At 45.0% G+C, this 21,611-nt stretch overlaps 1 pseudogene; it reads left to right on the top strand.

Annotated features, from left to right (window-relative positions):
* Positions 1-21,611, top strand: part of LOC124021888 — a 42,638-nt pseudogene that overhangs the window by 5,024 nt on the left and 16,003 nt on the right.

The following is a 21,611-nucleotide window of genomic DNA, read 5'->3' on the forward strand; positions in this document are numbered from 1 at the left end:
ACCACACTGGATCTTAGTGTTTATAGTGTACATACCACACTGTATCTTAGTGTTTATAGTGTACATACCACACTGGATCTTAGTGTTTATAGTGTACATACCACACTGGATCTTAGTGTTTATAGTGTACATACCACACTGGATCTTAGTGTTTATAGTGTACATACCACACTGGATCTTAGTGTTTATAGTGTACATACCACACTGGATCTGATAGTGTTTATAGTGTACATACCACACTGGATCTTAGTGTTTATAGTGTACATACCACACTGGATCTTAGTGTTTATAGTGTACATACCACACTGGATCTTAGTGTTTATAGTGTACATACCACACTGGATCTTAGTGTTTATAGTGTACATACCACACTGGATCTTAGTGTTTATAGTGTACATACCACACTGTATCTTAGTGTTTATAGTGTACATACCACACTGGATCTTAGTGTTTATAGTGTACATACCACACTGTATCTTAGTGTTTATAGTGTACATACCACACTGTATCTTAGTGTTTATAGTGTACATACCACACTGGATCTGATAGTGTTTATAGTGTACATACCACACTGTATCTTAGTGTTTATAGTGTACATACCACACTGTATCTTAGTGTTTATAGTGTACATACCACACTGGATCTTAGTGTTTATAGTGTACATACCACACTGGATCTTAGTGTTTATAGTGTACATACCACACTGTATCTTAGTGTTTATAGTGTACATACCACACTGTATCTTAGTGTTTATAGTGTACATACCACACTGGATCTGATAGTGTTTATAGTGTACATACCACACTGGATCTTAGTGTTTATAGTGTACATACCACACTGTAGCTGACAGTGTTTATAGTGTACATACCACACTGTAGCTGACAGTGTTTATAGTGTACATACCACACTGGATCTTAGTGTTTATAGTGTACATACCACACTGGATCTTAGTGTTTATAGTGTACATACCACACTGGATCTGATAGTGTTTATAGTGTACATACCACACTGTATCTGATAGTGTTTATAGTGTACATACCACACTGGATCTTAGTGTTTATAGTGTACATACCACACTGGATCTGATAGTGTTTATAGTGTACATACCACACTGTATCTGATAGTGTTTATAGTGTACATACCACACTGGATCTTAGTGTTTATAGTGTACATACCACACTGGATCTGATAGTGTTTATAGTGTACATACCACACTGTATCTGATAGTGTTTATAGTGTACATACCACACTGGATCTTAGTGTTTATAGTGTACATACCACACTGTATCTGATAGTGTTTATAGTGTACATACCACACTGGATCTGATAGTGTTTATAGTGTACATACCACACTGGATCTGATAGTGTTTATAGTGTACATACCACACTGTATCTGATAGTGTTTATAGTGTACATACCACACTGTATCTTAGTGTTTATAGTGTACATACCACACTGGATCTTAGTGTTTATAGTGTACATACCACACTGTATCTGATAGTGTTTATAGTGTACATACCACACTGTATCTGATAGTGTTTATAGTGTACATACCACACTGGATCTGATAGTGTTTATAGTGTACATACCACACTGTATCTTAGTGTTTATAGTGTACATACCACACTGGATCTGACAGTGTTTATAGTGTACATACCACACTGTATCTTAGTGTTTATAGTGTACATACCACACTGGATCTGATAGTGTTTATAGTGTACATACCACACTGGATCTGATAGTGTTTATAGTGTACATACCACACTGTATCTTAGTGTTTATAGTGTACATACCACACTGGATCTGATAGTGTTTATAGTGTACATACCACACTGTATCTTAGTGTTTATAGTGTACATACCACACTGGATCTGATAGTGTTTATAGTGTACATACCACACTGTATCTTAGTGTTTATAGTGTACATACCACACTGGATCTGATAGTGTTTATAGTGTACATACCACACTGGATCTGATAGTGTTTATAGTGTACATACCACACTGTATCTGATAGTGTTTATAGTGTACATACCACACTGGATCTTAGTGTTTATAGTGTACATACCACACTGGATCTTAGTGTTTATAGTGTACATACCACACTGTATCTTAGTGTTTATAGTGTACATACCACACTGGATCTGATAGTGTTTATAGTGTACATACCACACTGGATCTGATAGTGTTTATAGTGTACATACCACACTGGATCTGATAGTGTTTATAGTGTACATACCACACTGTATCTTAGTGTTTATAGTGTACATACCACACTGGATCTGACAGTGTTTATAGTGTACATACCACACTGTATCTTAGTGTTTATAGTGTACATACCACACTGGATCTGATAGTGTTTATAGTGTACATACCACACTGGATCTGATAGTGTTTATAGTGTACATACCACACTGTATCTTAGTGTTTATAGTGTACATACCACACTGGATCTGATAGTGTTTATAGTGTACATACCACACTGGATCTGATAGTGTTTATAGTGTACATACCACACTGGATCTTAGTGTTTATAGTGTACATACCACACTGGATCTTAGTGTTTATAGTGTACATACCACACTGGATCTGATAGTGTTTATAGTGTACATACCACACTGTATCTTAGTGTTTATAGTGTACATACCACACTGTATCTGATAGTGTTTATAGTGTACATACCACACTGGATCTTAGTGTTTATAGTGTACATACCACACTGGATCTGATAGTGTTTATAGTGTACATACCACACTGGATCTGATAGTGTTTATAGTGTACATACCACACTGGATCTGATAGTGTTTATAGTGTACATACCACACTGTATCTTAGTGTTTATAGTGTACATACCACACTGGATCTGATAGTGTTTATAGTGTACATACCACACTGGATCTGATAGTGTTTATAGTGTACATACCACACTGTATCTTAGTGTTTATAGTGTACATACCACACTGGATCTTAGTGTTTATAGTGTACATACCACACTGTATCTTAGTGTTTATAGTGTACATACCACACTGGATCTGATAGTGTTTATAGTGTACATACCACACTGTATCTTAGTGTTTATAGTGTACATACCACAGTGGATCTGACAGTGTTTATAGTGTACATACCACAGTGGATCTGACAGTGTTTATAGTGTACATACCACACTGGATCTTAGTGTTTATAGTGTACATACCACAGTGGATCTGACAGTGTTTATAGTGTACATACCACAGTGGATCTGACAGTGTTTATAGTGTACATACCACAGTGGATCTGATAGTGTTTATAGTGTACATACCACACTGGATCTGATAGTGTTTATAGTGTACATACCACACTGTATCTTAGTGTTTATAGTGTACATACCACAGTGGATCTGACAGTGTTTATAGTGTACATACCACACTGTATCTTAGTGTTTATAGTGTACATACCACACTGGATCTGACAGTGTTTATAGTGTACATACCACACTGTATCTTAGTGTTTATAGTGTACATACCACACTGGATCTTAGTGTTTATAGTGTACATACCACACTGTATCTTAGTGTTTATAGTGTACATACCACACTGGATCTTAGTGTTTATAGTGTACATACCACACTGTATCTTAGTGTTTATAGTGTACATACCACACTGTATCTTAGTGTTTATAGTGTACATACCACACTGGATCTGACAGTGTTTATAGTGTACATACCACACTGGATCTGATAGTGTTTATAGTGTACATACCACACTGTATCTTAGTGTTTATAGTGTACATACCACACTGGATCTTAGTGTTTATAGTGTACATACCACACTGTATCTTAGTGTTTATAGTGTACATACCACACTGTATCTTAGTGTTTATAGTGTACATACCACACTGGATCTTAGTGTTTATAGTGTACATACCACACTGTATCTTAGTGTTTATAGTGTACATACCACACTGGATCTGATAGTGTTTATAGTGTACATACCACACTGTATCTTAGTGTTTATAGTGTACATACCACACTGGATCTGATAGTGTTTATAGTGTACATACCACACTGGATCTGATAGTGTTTATAGTGTACATACCACACTGTATCTTAGTGTTTATAGTGTACATACCACACTGGATCTGATAGTGTTTATAGTGTACATACCACACTGTATCTTAGTGTTTATAGTGTACATACCACACTGGATCTGATAGTGTTTATAGTGTACATACCACACTGGATCTTAGTGTTTATAGTGTACATACCACACTGGATCTTAGTGTTTATAGTGTACATACCACACTGGATCTGATAGTGTTTATAGTGTACATACCACACTGGATCTGATAGTGTTTATAGTGTACATACCACACTGTATCTTAGTGTTTATAGTGTACATACCACACTGGATCTGATAGTGTTTATAGTGTACATACCACACTGTATCTGATAGTGTTTATAGTGTACATACCACACTAGATCTTAGTGTTTATAGTGTACATACCACACTGTATCTTAGTGTTTATAGTGTACATACCACACTAGATCTGACAGTGTTTATAGTGTACATACCACACTGTATCTTAGTGTTTATAGTGTACATACCACACTGTATCTTAGTGTTTATAGTGTACATACCACACTGTATCTTAGTGTTTATAGTGTACATACCACACTGGATCTGATAGTGTTTATAGTGTACATACCACACTGGATCTGATAGTGTTTATAGTGTACATACCACACTGGATCTGATAGTGTTTATAGTGTACATACCACACTGTATCTTAGTGTTTATAGTGTACATACCACACTGGATCTGATAGTGTTTATAGTGTACATACCACACTGGATCTTAGTGTTTATAGTGTACATACCACACTGGATCTGACAGAAATGCCATGACTACAGCTGACATGACTCCTAGTTTTACATGTCAGAGAGGCATGTTTGTTCTACATAACATTTTCAGAACATTCAGATAGAAATATGTTATCTCCTCCTCTTACCCTTAACCCTCCTCCCTCCTCTCTTCACAGCAGCCGTGTGTTCAGAGATTAACCTGGGTTACTCCTCTTACCCTCCTCCCTCCTCACTCCACAGCAGCCGTGTGTTCAGAGATTAACCTGGGTTACTCCTCTTACCCCTAACCCTCCTCCCTCCTCACTCCACAGCCGCAGTGTGTTCAGAGATTAACCTGGGTTACTGCAACGACCTGGACTACTCCAGGTGAGTCTTCAGGTTACCCTCCCTTACTATAGACAGAGTGTGCATCCCAAGTGCCACACTATTCCCTATATAGTGCAGTACTTTTGACCAGGGCCCATAGGGGGTTCACTCCTAGAGTGAATATATTTCCCACACGGAAATGGAAGAGAATCACTTTGTTTGAGAAAAAACATTACGAATATGATTCACTGATTGATTCACTGATTGATTCACTGACTGATCGACAGACCGATTCACAAATTGACTGACTGACTGACTAATTGATTGATTGATTGACCTACTGACTGACTGTTCAAGAGACTGATCGTCAGATCGACCAATCAACCAATTGATCAATTGCTCATCTCCTCTCTCCCCAGGACCATCTTCCCTAACATCCTAGGTCAGCAGTCTCGTCACGAGGTGGAGTCTGGAGCTGAGTACCTCCTCCTCTCTGTGATCCACGGTCTCCTCAACGGGGAGTGTTCCCCGACATCCGTCTGCTGGGGTGCTCCGTACTCGCCCCGCGCTGCCAAGACCTACCCAGCCCCGCACCTGTCAAGGTGTGTCCCAGCTAGCACATTTAGTTCCAGCACCGCCCCCATCAAGGCGTGTCCCAGCTAGCACATTTAGTTCTAGCACCGCCCCCATCAAGGCGTGTCCCAGCTAGCATATTTAGTTCCAGCCCCACAACAGTCAAGGTGTGTCCCAGTTAGCACATTTAGTTCCAGCCCCACAACAGTCAAGGTGTGTTCCAGCTAGCACATTTAGTTCCAGCCCCACAACAGTCAAGGTGTGTTCCAGCTAGCATATTTAGTTCCAGCCCCACAACAGTCAAGGTGTGTCCCAGTTAGCATATTTAGTTCCAGCCCACAACAGTCAAGGTGTGTTCCAGCTAGCACATTTAGTTCCAGCCCCACAACAGTCAAGGTGTGTTCCAGCCAACACATTTAGTTCCAGCCCCGCCCCGTCAAGGTGTGTTCCAGCTAGCACATTTAGTTCCAGCCCCACAACAGTCAAGGTGTGTTCCAGCTAGCACATTTAGTTCCAGCCCCACAACAGTCAAGGTGTGTTCCAGCTAGCACATTTAGTTCCAGCCCCACAACAGTCAAGGTGTGTTCCAGCCAACACATTTAGTTCCAGCCCCGCCCCCGTCAAGGTGTGTTCCAGCTAGCACATTTAGTTCCAGCCCCACAACAGTCAAGGTGTGTTCCAGCTAGCACATTTCGTTCCAGCCCCACAACAGTCAAGGTGTGTTCCAGCTAGCACATTTAGTTCCAGCCCCACAACAGTCAAGGTGTGTTCCAGCCAACACATTTAGTTCCAGCCCCACAACAGTCAAGGTGTGTTCCAGCCAACACATTTAGTTCCAGCCCCGCCCCGTCAAGGTGTGTTCCAGCTAGCACATTTAGTTCCAGCCCCACAACAGTCAAGGTGTGTTCCAGCTAGCACATTTAGTTCCAGCCCCACAACAGTCAAGGTGTGTTCCAGCTAGCACATTTAGTTCCAGTCCCACAACAGTCAAGGTGTGTTCCAGCCAACACATTTAGTTCCAGCCCCGCCCCCGTCAAGGTGTGTTCCAGCTAGCACATTTAGTTCCAGCCCCACAACAGTCAAGGTGTGTTCCAGCTAGCACATTTAGTTCCAGCCCCACAACAGTCAAGGTGTGTTCCAGCCAACACATTTAGTTCCAGCCCCACAACAGTCAAGGTGTGTTCCAGCCAACACATTTAGTTCCAGCCCCGCCCCCGTCAAGGTGTGTTCCAGCTAGCACATTTAGTTCCAGCCCCACAACAGTCAAGGTGTGTTCCAGCTAGCACATTTAGTTCCAGCCCCACAACAGTCAAGGTGTGTTCCAGCTAGCACATTTAGTTCCAGCCCCACAACAGTCAAGGTGTGTCCCAGTTAGCACATTTAGTTCAAGCCCCACAACAGTCAAGGTGTGTTCCAGCCAACACATTTAGTTCCAGCCCCGCCCCCGTCAAGGTGTGTTCCAGCTAGCACATTTAGTTCCAGCCCCACAACAGTCAAGGTGTGTTCCAGCTAGCACATTTAGTTCCAGCCCCACAACAGTCAAGGTGTGTTCCAGCTAGCATATTTAGTTCCAGCCCCACAACAGTCAAGGTGTGTCCCAGTTAGCATATTTAGTTCCAGCCCACAACAGTCAAGGTGTGTTCCAGCTAGCACATTTAGTTCCAGCCCCACAACAGTCAAGGTGTGTTCCAGCCAACACATTTAGTTCCAGCCCCGCCCCCGTCAAGGTGTGTTCCAGCTAGCACATTTAGTTCCAGCCCCACAACAGTCAAGGTGTGTTCCAGCTAGCACATTTAGTTCCAGCCCCACAACAGTCAAGGTGTGTTCCAGCTAGCACATTTAGTTCCAGCCCCACAACAGTCAAGGTGTGTTCCAGCCAACACATTTAGTTCCAGCCCCGCCCCCGTCAAGGTGTGTTCCAGCTAGCACATTTAGTTCCAGCCCCACAACAGTCAAGGTGTGTTCCAGCTAGCACATTTAGTTCCAGCCCCACAACAGTCAAGGTGTGTTCCAGCTAGCACATTTAGTTCCAGCCCCGCCCCCGTCAAGGTGTGTTCCAGCTAGCACATTTAGTTCCAGCCCCACAACAGTCAAGGTGTGTTCCAGCTAGCACATTTAGTTCCAGCCCCACAACAGTCAAGGTGTGTTCCAGCTAGCACATTTAGTTCCAGCCCCACAACAGTCAAGGTGTGTTCCAGCCAACACATTTAGTTCCAGCCCCGCCCCCCGTCAAGGTGTGTTCCAGCTAGCACATTTAGTTCCAGCCCCACAACAGTCAAGGTGTGTTCCAGCTAGCACATTTAGTTCCAGCCCCACAACAGTCAAGGTGTGTTCCAGCCAACACATTTAGTTCCAGCCCCACAACAGTCAAGGTGTGTTCCAGCCAACACATTTAGTTCCAGCCCCGCCCCCGTCAAGGTGTGTTCCAGCTAGCACATTTAGTTCCAGCCCCACAACAGTCAAGGTGTGTTCCAGCTAGCACATTTAGTTCCAGCCCCACAACAGTCAAGGTGTGTTCCAGCTAGCACATTTAGTTCCAGCCCCACAACAGTCAAGGTGTGTCCCAGTTAGCACATTTAGTTCAAGCCCCACAACAGTCAAGGTGTGTTCCAGCCAACACATTTAGTTCCAGCCCCGCCCCCGTCAAGGTGTGTTCCAGCTAGCACATTTAGTTCCAGCACCGCCCCCATCAAGGCGTGTCCCAGCTAGCACATTTAGTTCTAGCACCGCCCCCATCAAGGCGTGTCCCAGCTAGCATATTTAGTTCCAGCCCCACAACAGTCAAGGTGTGTCCCAGTTAGCACATTTAGTTCCAGCCCCACAACAGTCAAGGTGTGTTCCAGCTAGCACATTTAGTTCCAGCACCGCCCCCATCAAGGCGTGTCCCAGCTAGCATATTTAGTTCCAGCCCCACAACAGTCAAGGTGTGTCCCAGTTAGCACATTTAGTTCCAGCCCCACAACAGTCAAGGTGTGTTCCAGCTAGCACATTTAGTTCCAGCCCCACAACAGTCAAGGTGTGTTCCAGCTAGCATATTTAGTTCCAGCCCCACAACAGTCAAGGTGTGTCCCAGTTAGCATATTTAGTTCCAGCCCACAACAGTCAAGGTGTGTTCCAGCTAGCACATTTAGTTCCAGCCCCACAACAGTCAAGGTGTGTTCCAGCCAACACATTTAGTTCCAGCCCCGCCCCCGTCAAGGTGTGTTCCAGCTAGCACATTTAGTTCCAGCCCCACAACAGTCAAGGTGTGTTCCAGCTAGCACATTTAGTTCCAGCCCCACAACAGTCAAGGTGTGTTCCAGCTAGCACATTTAGTTCCAGCCCCACAACAGTCAAGGTGTGTTCCAGCCAACACATTTAGTTCCAGCCCCGCCCCGTCAAGGTGTGTTCCAGCTAGCACATTTAGTTCCAGCCCCACAACAGTCAAGGTGTGTTCCAGCTAGCACATTTAGTTCCAGCCCCACAACAGTCAAGGTGTGTTCCAGCTAGCACATTTAGTTCCAGCCCCACAACAGTCAAGGTGTGTTCCAGCCAACACATTTAGTTCCAGCCCCACAACAGTCAAGGTGTGTTCCAGCCAACACATTTAGTTCCAGCCCCGCCCCCGTCAAGGTGTGTTCCAGCTAGCACATTTAGTTCCAGCCCCACAACAGTCAAGGTGTGTTCCAGCTAGCACATTTAGTTCCAGCCCCACAACAGTCAAGGTGTGTTCCAGCTAGCACATTTAGTTCCAGTCCCACAACAGTCAAGGTGTGTTCCAGCCAACACATTTAGTTCCAGCCCCGCCCCCGTCAAGGTGTGTTCCAGCTAGCACATTTAGTTCCAGCCCCACAACAGTCAAGGTGTGTTCCAGCTAGCACATTTAGTTCCAGCCCCACAACAGTCAAGGTGTGTTCCAGCCAACACATTTAGTTCCAGCCCCACAACAGTCAAGGTGTGTTCCAGCCAACACATTTAGTTCCAGCCCCGCCCCCCGTCAAGGTGTGTTCCAGCTAGCACATTTAGTTCCAGCCCCACAACAGTCAAGGTGTGTTCCAGCTAGCACATTTAGTTCCAGCCCCACAACAGTCAAGGTGTGTTCCAGCTAGCACATTTAGTTCCAGCCCCACAACAGTCAAGGTGTGTCCCAGTTAGCACATTTAGTTCAAGCCCCACAACAGTCAAGGTGTGTTCCAGCCAACACATTTAGTTCCAGCCCCGCCCCCGTCAAGGTGTGTTCCAGCTAGCACATTTAGTTCCAGCCCCACAACAGTCAAGGTGTGTTCCAGCTAGCACATTTAGTTCCAGCCCCACAACAGTCAAGGTGTGTTCCAGCTAGCATATTTAGTTCCAGCCCCACAACAGTCAAGGTGTGTCCCAGTTAGCATATTTAGTTCCAGCCCACAACAGTCAAGGTGTGTTCCAGCTAGCACATTTAGTTCCAGCCCCACAACAGTCAAGGTGTGTTCCAGCCAACACATTTAGTTCCAGCCCCGCCCCCCGTCAAGGTGTGTTCCAGCTAGCACATTTAGTTCCAGCCCCACAACAGTCAAGGTGTGTTCCAGCTAGCACATTTAGTTCCAGCCCCACAACAGTCAAGGTGTGTTCCAGCTAGCACATTTAGTTCCAGCCCCACAACAGTCAAGGTGTGTTCCAGCCAACACATTTAGTTCCAGCCCCGCCCCCGTCAAGGTGTGTTCCAGCTAGCACATTTAGTTCCAGCCCCACAACAGTCAAGGTGTGTTCCAGCTAGCACATTTAGTTCCAGCCCCACAACAGTCAAGGTGTGTTCCAGCTAGCACATTTAGTTCCAGCCCCGCCCCCGTCAAGGTGTGTTCCAGCTAGCACATTTAGTTCCAGCCCCACAACAGTCAAGGTGTGTTCCAGCTAGCACATTTAGTTCCAGCCCCACAACAGTCAAGGTGTGTTCCAGCTAGCACATTTAGTTCCAGCCCCACAACAGTCAAGGTGTGTTCCAGCCAACACATTTAGTTCCAGCCCCGCCCCCGTCAAGGTGTGTTCCAGCTAGCACATTTAGTTCCAGCCCCACAACAGTCAAGGTGTGTTCCAGCTAGCACATTTAGTTCCAGCCCCACAACAGTCAAGGTGTGTTCCAGCCAACACATTTAGTTCCAGCCCCACAACAGTCAAGGTGTGTTCCAGCCAACACATTTAGTTCCAGCCCCGCCCCCGTCAAGGTGTGTTCCAGCTAGCACATTTAGTTCCAGCCCCACAACAGTCAAGGTGTGTTCCAGCTAGCACATTTAGTTCCAGCCCCACAACAGTCAAGGTGTGTTCCAGCTAGCACATTTAGTTCCAGCCCCACAACAGTCAAGGTGTGTCCCAGTTAGCACATTTAGTTCAAGCCCCACAACAGTCAAGGTGTGTTCCAGCCAACACATTTAGTTCCAGCCCCGCCCCCGTCAAGGTGTGTTCCAGCTAGCACATTTAGTTCCAGCCCCACAACAGTCAAGGTGTGTTCCAGCTAGCACATTTAGTTCCAGCCCCACAACAGTCAAGGCGTGTCCCAGCGAGCACATTTAGTTCCAGCCCCACAACAGTCAAGGCGTGTTCCAGCTAACACATTTAGTTCCAGCCCCACAACAGTCAAGGTGTGTCCCAGCGAGCACATTTAGTTCCAGCCCCACAACAGTCAAGGTGTGTTCCAGCTAGCACATTTAGTTCCAGCCCGCCCCGTCAAGGCGTGTCCCAGCTAGCACATTTAGTTCCAGCCCCGCCCCGTCAAGGCGTGCCCCAGCTAGCACGTTTAGTTCCAGCCCCGCCCCAGTCAAGGTGTGTCCCAGCTAGCACATTTAGTTCCAGCCCCACAACAGTCAAGGTGTGTCCCAGCTAGCACATTTAGTTCCAGCCCCACAACAGTCAAGGTGTGTCCCAGCCAACACATTTAGTTCCAGCCCCACAACAGTCAAGGTGTGTAACCGGCCAACACATTTAGTTCCAGCCCCACAACAGTCAGGGTGTGTCCCAGCCAACACATTTAGTTCCAGCCCCACAACAGTCAAGGTGTGTTCCAGCCAGCACATTTAGTTCCAGCCCCACAACAGTCAAGGTGTGTTCCAGTTAGCACATTTAGTTCCAGCCCCACAACAGTCAAGGTGTGTCCCAGCCAACACATTTAGTTCCAGCCCCACAACAGTCAAGGTGTGTCCCAGCCAACACATTTAGGTCCAGCCCCACACCAGTCAAGGTGTGTGTGCTGAAGGGGTTGGATACAGGATGGGTGTCCATCTCATATGGATTAATACAGTATTCTTCTTCTCCTCATATTCCCCCTTCTTCTTCTTCTTCTTCTAAAGTCATGCCGCAGTGCATGTGAGGCGGTGAGGAAGGGGTGTGGCCACGCATTCGAGGGCATCGACATGGCGTGGCCTTACTTCCTAGACTGTGACCGATTCTTCGCCGGCGAACAGGAAGGCTGTCACGACCCGTTGGCCCCGTTAAGAGGTAGCCCTCCCAGGAATTGTACATGCTAAAAAATAACTTGGTGAATATACAATAATTACACAATAAGAGTTTTTACTGTACTGTAACACAAATTGAATTTTTAAAAGCTCTGAGCTAGGTGGGACGTTAGTGTCCCACCTGTCCAACATCCGGGGAAATGGATGTGCGCGAAATTCAAAATACAAAATTCGTAATATTAAACATTCATGAAAATACAAGTGTCTTACATCGTTTAAAAGCTTAACTTCTTGTTAATCCAGCCGCTTTGTCAGATTTCAAAAAGGCTTTACGGCGAAAGCAAACCATGCGATTATTATCTGAGGATAGTCGGCCCGCGTACAAAAGCATTACAAAAAAATTCCAAACAAGCAAAGGCATCACGAAAGTTAGAAATAGCGATAAAATAAATCACTTACCTTTTAAGATCTTCCTCTGATTGCAATCACACGGGTCCCAGCTACATAACAAATGGTCCTTTTGTTCGATAAATTCCTTTCTAATATCCCCAGAAATGTCAGTTTAGTTGGCGCGCTTGACTGAGTAATCCACCTTTTACCCTCATTCAAAATGCATACAAATGAACCCGAAATTTTGTCCAAACAAGTCAAACAACGTTTCTAATAAATCCTCAGGTACCCTAATATTTAAATAAATTATACAATTTAAGACGGAGAATAGTATGTTCATTACCGGAGATAAATAACGAAATGCGCGCCCTCACCGCCGCGCGGTGGGAGCCACCTAGAAAAACTACAAATTCTAGCTCATTTTTCAAAGAATACGCCTGAATCTCTTTCTAAAAACTGTTGACATCTACTGGAAGCCCTAAGAACTGCAATCTGGGAGGTATTCCATTGATTTTCCCATAGACAGCCATTTTAAATGATGTCATCGCCCCCCAAAATAAATTCCAGATGGATTCTCCTCGGGTTTTCACCTTTAACAGTTCCTGAAACTTTAGAGTGTTTTCTATCCAATACCACCAATTATATGCTTATCCTAACTTCTGGGCCGGAGTAACAGGCAGTTTACTTTGGGTACCTCATTCATCCAAACTTCCGAATACTGCCCCCTAGCCCAATGAAGTTTTAACATGTTGAACACGCATTCTACCCTGTCTTACAAAATAAGAGTTTTTAATGTACTGTTACACAAATAGAATTTTAACACGTCAAACATACATTCTACCTTGTCTTAGCATTCACAAATACCTGAAAAGCTAGTTAGGACGGAGTGCATTTTTAGTTTCTAAATACATTACAAATGTATTTGAAAGAGCTTACCAAGTAATTTAACATGACAATCGTAATGTGTCCCCCCTTTTAAATTTTTTTTTTAGTTTAAAATGACCTACCCACATCTAACTGCCTGTAACTCAGGCCTGAAACAAGGATATGCATGGTCTTGGTATCATTTGAAAGGAAACACTTTCAAGTTTATGGCAATGTGAAAGGAATGTCATTCAATATAACACAGTAGATCTGGTAAGAGATAAAGAAAAAAACATCTTTGAAATGAAGAGAAAGGCCATAATGTATTATTCCAGCCCAGCTGCAATTTCGATTTTTGGCCACTAGATGGCAGCAGTGTCTGTACAACGTGTTAGAGTGATCCAATGAACATTGCATTTCTGTTCAAAATGTTGCATCATGACTGCCCAAATGTGCCTACTTGGTTTATTCATACATGTTCAAGTTCATAACTGAGCAACTCTCCTCAAACAATAGCATGGTATTCTTTCACTGTCTTAGCTAATGTAAATTGGACAGTGCAGTTAGCTTAACAATAATTTAAGCATTCTGCCATATCAGATATGTCTATATCCTGGGAAATGTTCTTGTTACTTACAACCTCATGCTAATCAAATTAGCCTACATTAGCTCAACCGTACCGTGGATTGGACACCGATCCCGAAGGGGTGTTTCAGAAAACTAACTATGATCAATTCAGCTAATCTCCCACCCCCTTCCCCCCTATCACTTGACCCCCCTTCATCCTTTCACCCTCTCCCTCTCAGCTAGACATGAAGTGGCTTTCTCCAACCTGTCTCCAGACGAACCCTCCACCATCATTCAGTTCACGTACCACTCCAACGCCCAGATGTACAGCGTTCTGAAGAGGACTGCTGCCAAGTGCTCTCACATCTCCCGCACCTACAGGTACTGGCTGTTGTCTGCTGCTGTTTACTTGGACAGGAAATACAACCTCACGGATGAATAAACTACCGATCTGTGTATCTATATATCTACAGTACTGATCTGTGTATCTATATATCTACAGTACTGATCTGTGTATCTATATATCTGCAGTACTGATCTGTGTATCTATATATCTACAGTACCGATCTGTATATCTACAGTACTGATCTGTGTATCTATATATCTACAGTACCGATCTGTGTATCTATATATCTACAGTACTGATCTGTGTATCTATATATCTACAGTACTGATCTGTGTATCTATATATCTACAGTACGGATCTGTGTATCTATATATCTACAATACCGATCTGTGTATCTATATATCTACAGTACGGATCTGTGTATCTATATATATACAGTACAGATCTGTGTATCTATATATCTACAGTACTGATCTGTGTATCTATATATATACAGTACGGATCTGTGTATCTATATATATACAGTACGGATCTGTGTATCTATATATCTACAGTACTGATCTGTGTATCTATATATATACAGTACGGATCTGTGTATCTATATATCTACAGTACTCATCTGTGTATCTATATATCTGCAGTACTGATCTGTGTATCTATATATCTACAGTACTGATCTGTGTATCTATATATCTACAGTACTGATCTGTGTATCTATATATATACAGTACGGATCTGTGTATCTATATATCTACAGTACTGATCTGTGTATCTATATATCTACAGTACTGATCTGTGTATCTATATATCTACAGTACTGATCTGTGTATCTATATATCTACAGTATCGGACGCAGCACAGAGGGGAAAGACCTCCTGGCCATAGAGTTCACAGACAACCCCGGAGGGCATGAACTGTGTGAGTGTGTAACCATTTAAGGTGGAGTGATTTCTGGGGTTTGAACCGCACAGCAATGGGGCAAGTGAGCGAGGGAGCCCATTGGTACAGGGCTAGTTGAGGACCTCCTGTGTCTTAAAGCCTATTGGTACAGGGCTAGTTGAGGACCTCCTGTGTCTTAAAGCCTATTGGTACAGGGCTAGTTGAGGACCTCCTGAGTCTTAAAGCCTATTGGTACAGGGCTAGTTGAGGACCTCCTGTGTCTTAAAGCCTATTGGTACAGGGCTAGTTGAGGACCTCCTGTGTCTTAAAGCCTATTGGTACAGGGCTAGTTGAGGACCTCCTGTGTCTTAAAGCCTATTGGTACAGGGCTAGTTGAGGACCTCCTGTGTCTTAAAGCCTATTGGTACAGGGCTAGTTGAGGACCTCCTGTGTCTTAAAGCCTATTGGTACAGGGCTAGTTGAGGACCTCCTGTGTCTTATTAAAGCCTATTGGCTACAGGGCTAGTTGAGGACCTCCTGTTAATTAAAGCCTATTGGTACAGGGCTAGTTGAGGACCTCCTGTGTCTTAAAGCCTATTGGTACAGGGCTAGTTGAGGACCTCCTGTGTCTTAAAGCCTATTGGTACAGGGCTAGTTGAGGACCTCCTGTTAATTAAAGCCTATTGGTACAGGGCTAGTTGAGGACCTCCTGTTAATTAAAGCCTATTGGTACAGGGCTAGTTGAGGACCTCCTGTTAATTAAAGCCTATTGGTACAGGGCTAGTTGAGGACCTCCTGTGTCTTAAAGCCTATTGGTACAGGGCTAGTTGAGGACCTCCTGTGTCTTAAAGCCTATTGGTACAGGGCTTGTTGAGGACCTCCTGTGTCTTAAAGCCTATTGGTACAGGGCTAGTTGAGGACCTCCTGTTAATTAAAGCCTATTGGTACAGGGCTTGTTGAGGACCTCCTGTTAATTAAAGCCTATTGGTACAGGGCTAGTTGAGGACCTCCTGTTAATTAAAGCCTATTGGTACAGGGCTAGTTGAGGACCTCCTGTTAATTAAAGCCTATTGGTACAGGGCTAGTTGAGGACCTCCTGTTAATTAAAGCCTATTGGTACAGGGCTAGTTGAGGACCTCCTGTTAATTAAAGCCTATTGGTACAGGGCTAGTTGAGGACCTCCTGTTAATTAAAGCCTATTGGTACAGGGCTAGTTGAGGACCTCCTGTATCTTAAAGCCTATTGGTACAGGGCTAGTTGAGGACCTCCTGTGTCTTAAAGCCTATTGGTACAGGGCTAGTTGAGGACCTCCTGTGTCTTAAAGCCTATTGGTACAGGGCTAGTTGAGGACCTCCTGTGTCTTAAAGCCTATTGGTACAGGGCTTGTTGAGGACCTCCTGTGTCTTAAAGCCTATTGGTACAGGGCTAGTTGAGGACCTCCTGTTAATTAAAGCCTATTGGTACAGGGCTTGTTGAGGACCTCCTGTTAATTAAAGCCTATTGGTACAGGGCTAGTTGAGGACCTCCTGTTAATTAAAGCCTATTGGTACAGGGCTAGTTGAGGACCTCCTGTGTCTTAAAGCCTATTGGTACAGGGCTAGTTGAGGACCTCCTGTGTCTTATTAAAGCCTATTGGTACAGGGCTAGTTGAGGACCTCCTGTGTCTTAAAGCCTATTGATACAGGGCTAGTTGAGGACCTCCTGTGTCTTATTAAAGCCTATTGGTACAGGGCTTGTTGAGGACCTCCTGTGTCTTAAAGCCTATTGGTACAGGGCTAGTTGAGGACCTCCTGTGTCTTAAAGCCTATTGGTACAGGGCTAGTTGAGGACCTCCTGTGTCTTAAAGCCTATTGGTACAGGGCTAGTTGAGGACCTCCTGTGTCTTAAAGCCTATTGGTACAGGGCTAGTTGAGGACCTCCTGTGTCTTATTAAAGCCTATTGGTACAGGGCTAGTTGAGGACCTCCTGTGTCTTATTAAAGCCTATTGGTACAGGGCTAGTTGAGGACCTCCTGTGTCTTATTAAAGCCTATTGGTACAGGGCTAGTTGAGGACCTCCTGTGTCTTAAAGCCTATTGGTACAGGGCTAGTTGAGGACCTCCTGTGTCTTAAAGCCTATTGGTACAGGGCTAGTTGAGGACCTCCTGTGTCTTAACATCTTCTAAGATGAACTTTTACACAGGTTTTGTCTTGAGCAATTCCTTTCCTGTGTCTCTCACCCCCTCCCTTCCTCCCCCGTCTCTCCCTCTCCCTCCCCATCTCCCTCTCCCTCCCCCATCTCCCTCTCCCTCCCCCATCTCCCTCTCCCTCCCCCTCTCCTCCCCCATCTCATCCACCTCCCCCACCTCCCCCATCTCTCCCTCCCCATCTCCTCCCTCCCCCCATCTCCCCCACCTCCCCCATCTCCCCCACCTCCCCCATCTCTCCCTCTCTCTCCCCCATCTCCCCCATCTCTCCCTCTCCCTCCCCCATCTCCCCCACCTCCCCACCTCAGTGGAACCGGAGATCAAGCTGGTTGGCAACATGCATGGCAACGAGGTCCTGGGTCGTCAGCTGCTGCTCTACCTGGCACAGTACCTGTGTTCAGTATCTCCTTGGCAACCAGCGTATCCAGACGCTCGTAAACACCACGCGCATCCACATCCTGGCATCCATGAACCCCGACGGTTACGAGCTGGCGGCCGCCGAGGTAGAGGATAGGAACGACCCGGAACAACAACCACACCACAACCAGGAAGTAAATCATAAATAAAAAACGTCGAAGCCGGGACCAACCAACCGCCGCGTAGAGATAGAAAGAGGCCACGCCTCCTATCTTCTCCATTATATAGAGTCTGTGACAGCATGTGTTGGGGCACTCTCTTTCTAAGCCTTGCCCCTTTTCCAACTGTTTCATCTACCTGAGCTCTCCTATTGGTTTAGCCCCTCCCACTACCAGAGAGACAGAGTGATAGTGTCCTTAACCAATCAACAAGAGCAGTCGGTTAGACTGTTGTCATGGAAATGCAGTGCCATTTTTTTTGTAACTGTGTTTAAGGTCGAAGAAGTAACACTGCTAGAAATCTCAAAACGTTTTTCTTAAAATATCAAATTTAACAAATATATTTTTAATGGATAGAACGTCTAGTCGTTGTTTTTTCCAACAGCTGGCAGTGGGAAGCTCTATTGTCTTTATCATCATGTTTTCAAACTACCGAGGGATTTCTGGGCTATCTTCTTCACACAAACAGCATGTCCTGTCACTACAGACACCCTGGTTCGATATCCAGGCTGTATCACTACCCGGCTGTGATGGGGAATCCCATAGGGCGGCGCACAATTGGCCCAGCGTCGTCCGGGTTCGGACGGTGTAGGTCGTCATTTTAAATAAGAATTTGTTCTTCACTGACTTGCCTCGTAAAATAAAGGTTTTAATGAAATAAAATGTTTACTGGACAGTTTGTTCTCCCCAGACGGATTAGAGTCTGTCCCTACGTTACTTCCTGTATAGGGAACGATCATGTGACTTGACTGGGAAAATCTCTGAGTTACTTCCTGTATAGGGAACGATCATGTGACTTGACTGGGAAAATCTCTGGGCCCTCTTCTGGGTCATATGGTCAACAAAACACTCCTGATCTCTTATATTCATCCTATCCTATCATCCTATCCAATCACATTCTTCTAACCGACATGACTTCCCATGATTTCCATTACCCATGATGCTTCACTCTTCACTCCTCCCCGTCATGCTCCTGCAGGGTCGTGGGGTGTTGAACCATGTGTAGGGTCACGACCTTTACCCTCTGTGTGTGTTTGTGTAGGGTCACGAGCTCAACGGTTGGACGGTGGGTCGCACCAACGCTCAGAACCTAGACTTGAACCGGAACTTTCCTGACCTTACGTCCATCCTCTACCGGAATCGCAGGATCAAACGGTTCCGCACAGACCACATCCCCATCCCAGACTCTTACTGGTTTGGTAAGGTATGTAATATCAACATCTCGCTACACTGGTGTCGGAAGTGGGATGGCGCCAGTGAGGCCATCGGAGAGGTGTGTACACATGAGTGATGTAACTAGCTTCTCTATAGCAAGTCCCTCAGGTGTAGGTACCTCTCCAATGGTATGGGAACTTATTCTTCTGTTGGTGTGGGAAAGTATAGGACATTCCTACTGTTTTGGCAAGGTATAGGACATTCATACTGTACAGGACATTCCTACTGTTTTGGCAAGGTATAGGACATTCCTACTGTTTTGGTAAGATATAGGACATTCCTACTGTTTTGGTAAGGTACAGGACATTCATACTGTACAGGACATTCCTACTGTTTTGGCAAGGTATAGGACATTCCTACTGTTTTGGTAAGATATAGGACATTCCTACTGTTTTGGTAAGGTACAGGACATTCCTACTGTTTTGGCAAGGTATAGGACATTCCTACTGTTTTGGTAAGATATAGGACATTCCTACTGTTTTGGTAAGGTACAGGACATTCCTACTGTTTTGGTAAGGTACAGGACATTCCTACTGTTTTGGTAAGGTACAGGACATTCCTACTGTTTTGGTAAGGTACAGGACATTCCTACTGTTTTGGTAAGGTACAGGACATTCCTACTGTTTTGGTAAGGTACAGGACATTCCTACTGTTTTGGTAAGGTACAGGACATTCCTACTGTTTTGGTAAGATATAGGACATTCCTACTGTTTTGGTAAGATATAGGACATTCATACTGTTTTGGTAAGATATAGGACATTCATACTGTACAGGACATTCCTACTGTTTTGGCAAGGTATAGGACATTCCTACTGTACAGGACATTCCTACTGTTTTGGCAAGGTATAGGACATTCCTACTGTTTTGGTAAGATATAGGACATTCCTACTGTTTTGGTAAGGTACAGGACATTCCTACTGTTTTGGTAAGGTACAGGACATTCCTACTGTTTTGGTAAGGTACAGGACATTCCTACTGTTTTGGTAAGGTACAGGACATTCCTACTGTTTTGGTAAGGTACAGGACATTCCTACTGTTTTGGTAAGGTACAGGACATTCCTACTGTTTTGGTAAGGTACAGGACATTCCTACTGTTTTGGTAAGATACAGGACATTCCTACTGTTTTGGTAAGATACAGGACATTCCTACTGTTTTGGTAAGGTACAGGACATTCCTACTGTTTTGGTAAGGTACAGGACATTCCTACTGTTTTGGTAAGGTACAGGACATTCCTACTGTTTGGTAAGGTACAGGACATTCCTACTGTTTTGGTAAGGTACAGGACATTCCTACTGTTTTGGTAAGGTACAGGACATTCCTACTGTTTTGGTAAGGTACAGGACATTCCTACTGTTTTGGTAAGGTACAGGACATTCCTACTGTTTTGGTAAGGTACAGGACATTCCTACTGTTTTGGTAAGGTACAGGACATTCCTACTGTTTTGGTAAGATATAGGGCATTCCTACTGTTTTGGTAAGGTACAGGACATTCCTACTGTTTTGGTAAGGTACAGGACATTCCTACTGTTTTGGTAAGGTACAGGACATTCCTACTGTTTTGATAAGGTACAGGACATTCCTACTGTTTTGATAAGGTACAGGACATGCCTACTGTTTTGGTAAGGTACAGGACATTCCTACTGTTTTGGTAAGGTACAGGACATTCCTACTGTTTTGGTAAGGTGTTTTGGTAAGGTACAGGACATTCCTACTGTTTTGGTAAGGTACAGGACATTCCTACTGTTTTGGTAAGATACAGGACATTCCTACTGTTTTGGTAAGGTACAGGACATTCCTACTGTTTTGGTAAGGTACAGGACATTCCTACTGTTTTGGTAAGATACAGGACATTCCTACTGTTTTGGTAAGATATGTTCTATGTGTGTCCAGAGTTTTAGACAAAACCAGTTTTGTAAGGGAAATGTGTAATTATCCTCCTCTCCTCTCCTCTCCTCTCCTCTCCTCTCCTCTCCTCTCCTCTCCTCTCCTCTCCTCTCCTCTCCTCTCCTCTCCTCTCCTCTCCTCTCCTCTCCTCTCCTCTCCTCTCCCTCTCCTCCCTCTCCTCTCCCCTCCTCTCCCTCTCCTCTCCCTCTCCTCTCCCTCCCTCCCCTCCCCTCCCCTCTCCTCTCCTCTCCTCTCCTCTCCCTCCTCTCCTCTCCTCTCCTCTCCTCTCCCCTCCCTCCCCTCCCCTCCCCTCCCCTCCCCTCCCTCCCCTCCCCTCCCCTCCCCTCTCCTCTCCCCTCCCCTCCCCTCCCCTCCCCTCCCCTCCCCTCTCCTCTCCTCTCCTCCTCTCCCTCCCCTCCCCTCCCCTCCCCTCTCCTCTCCCCTCCCCTCTCCCCTCCCTCCCCTCCCTCTCCTCTCTCCTCTCCTCTGCCCTCCCCTCTCCTCTCCTCTCCTCCTCTCCCCTCCTCTCCCCTCTCCTCTCCCTCCCCTCCCTCTCCTCTCCTCTCCTCTCCTCTCCTCTCCTCTC

The sequence above is a fragment of the Oncorhynchus gorbuscha genome, unplaced genomic scaffold (assembly GCF_021184085.1).
Source record: "Oncorhynchus gorbuscha isolate QuinsamMale2020 ecotype Even-year unplaced genomic scaffold, OgorEven_v1.0 Un_scaffold_1241, whole genome shotgun sequence".
Taxonomy (NCBI): domain Eukaryota; kingdom Metazoa; phylum Chordata; class Actinopteri; order Salmoniformes; family Salmonidae; genus Oncorhynchus; species Oncorhynchus gorbuscha.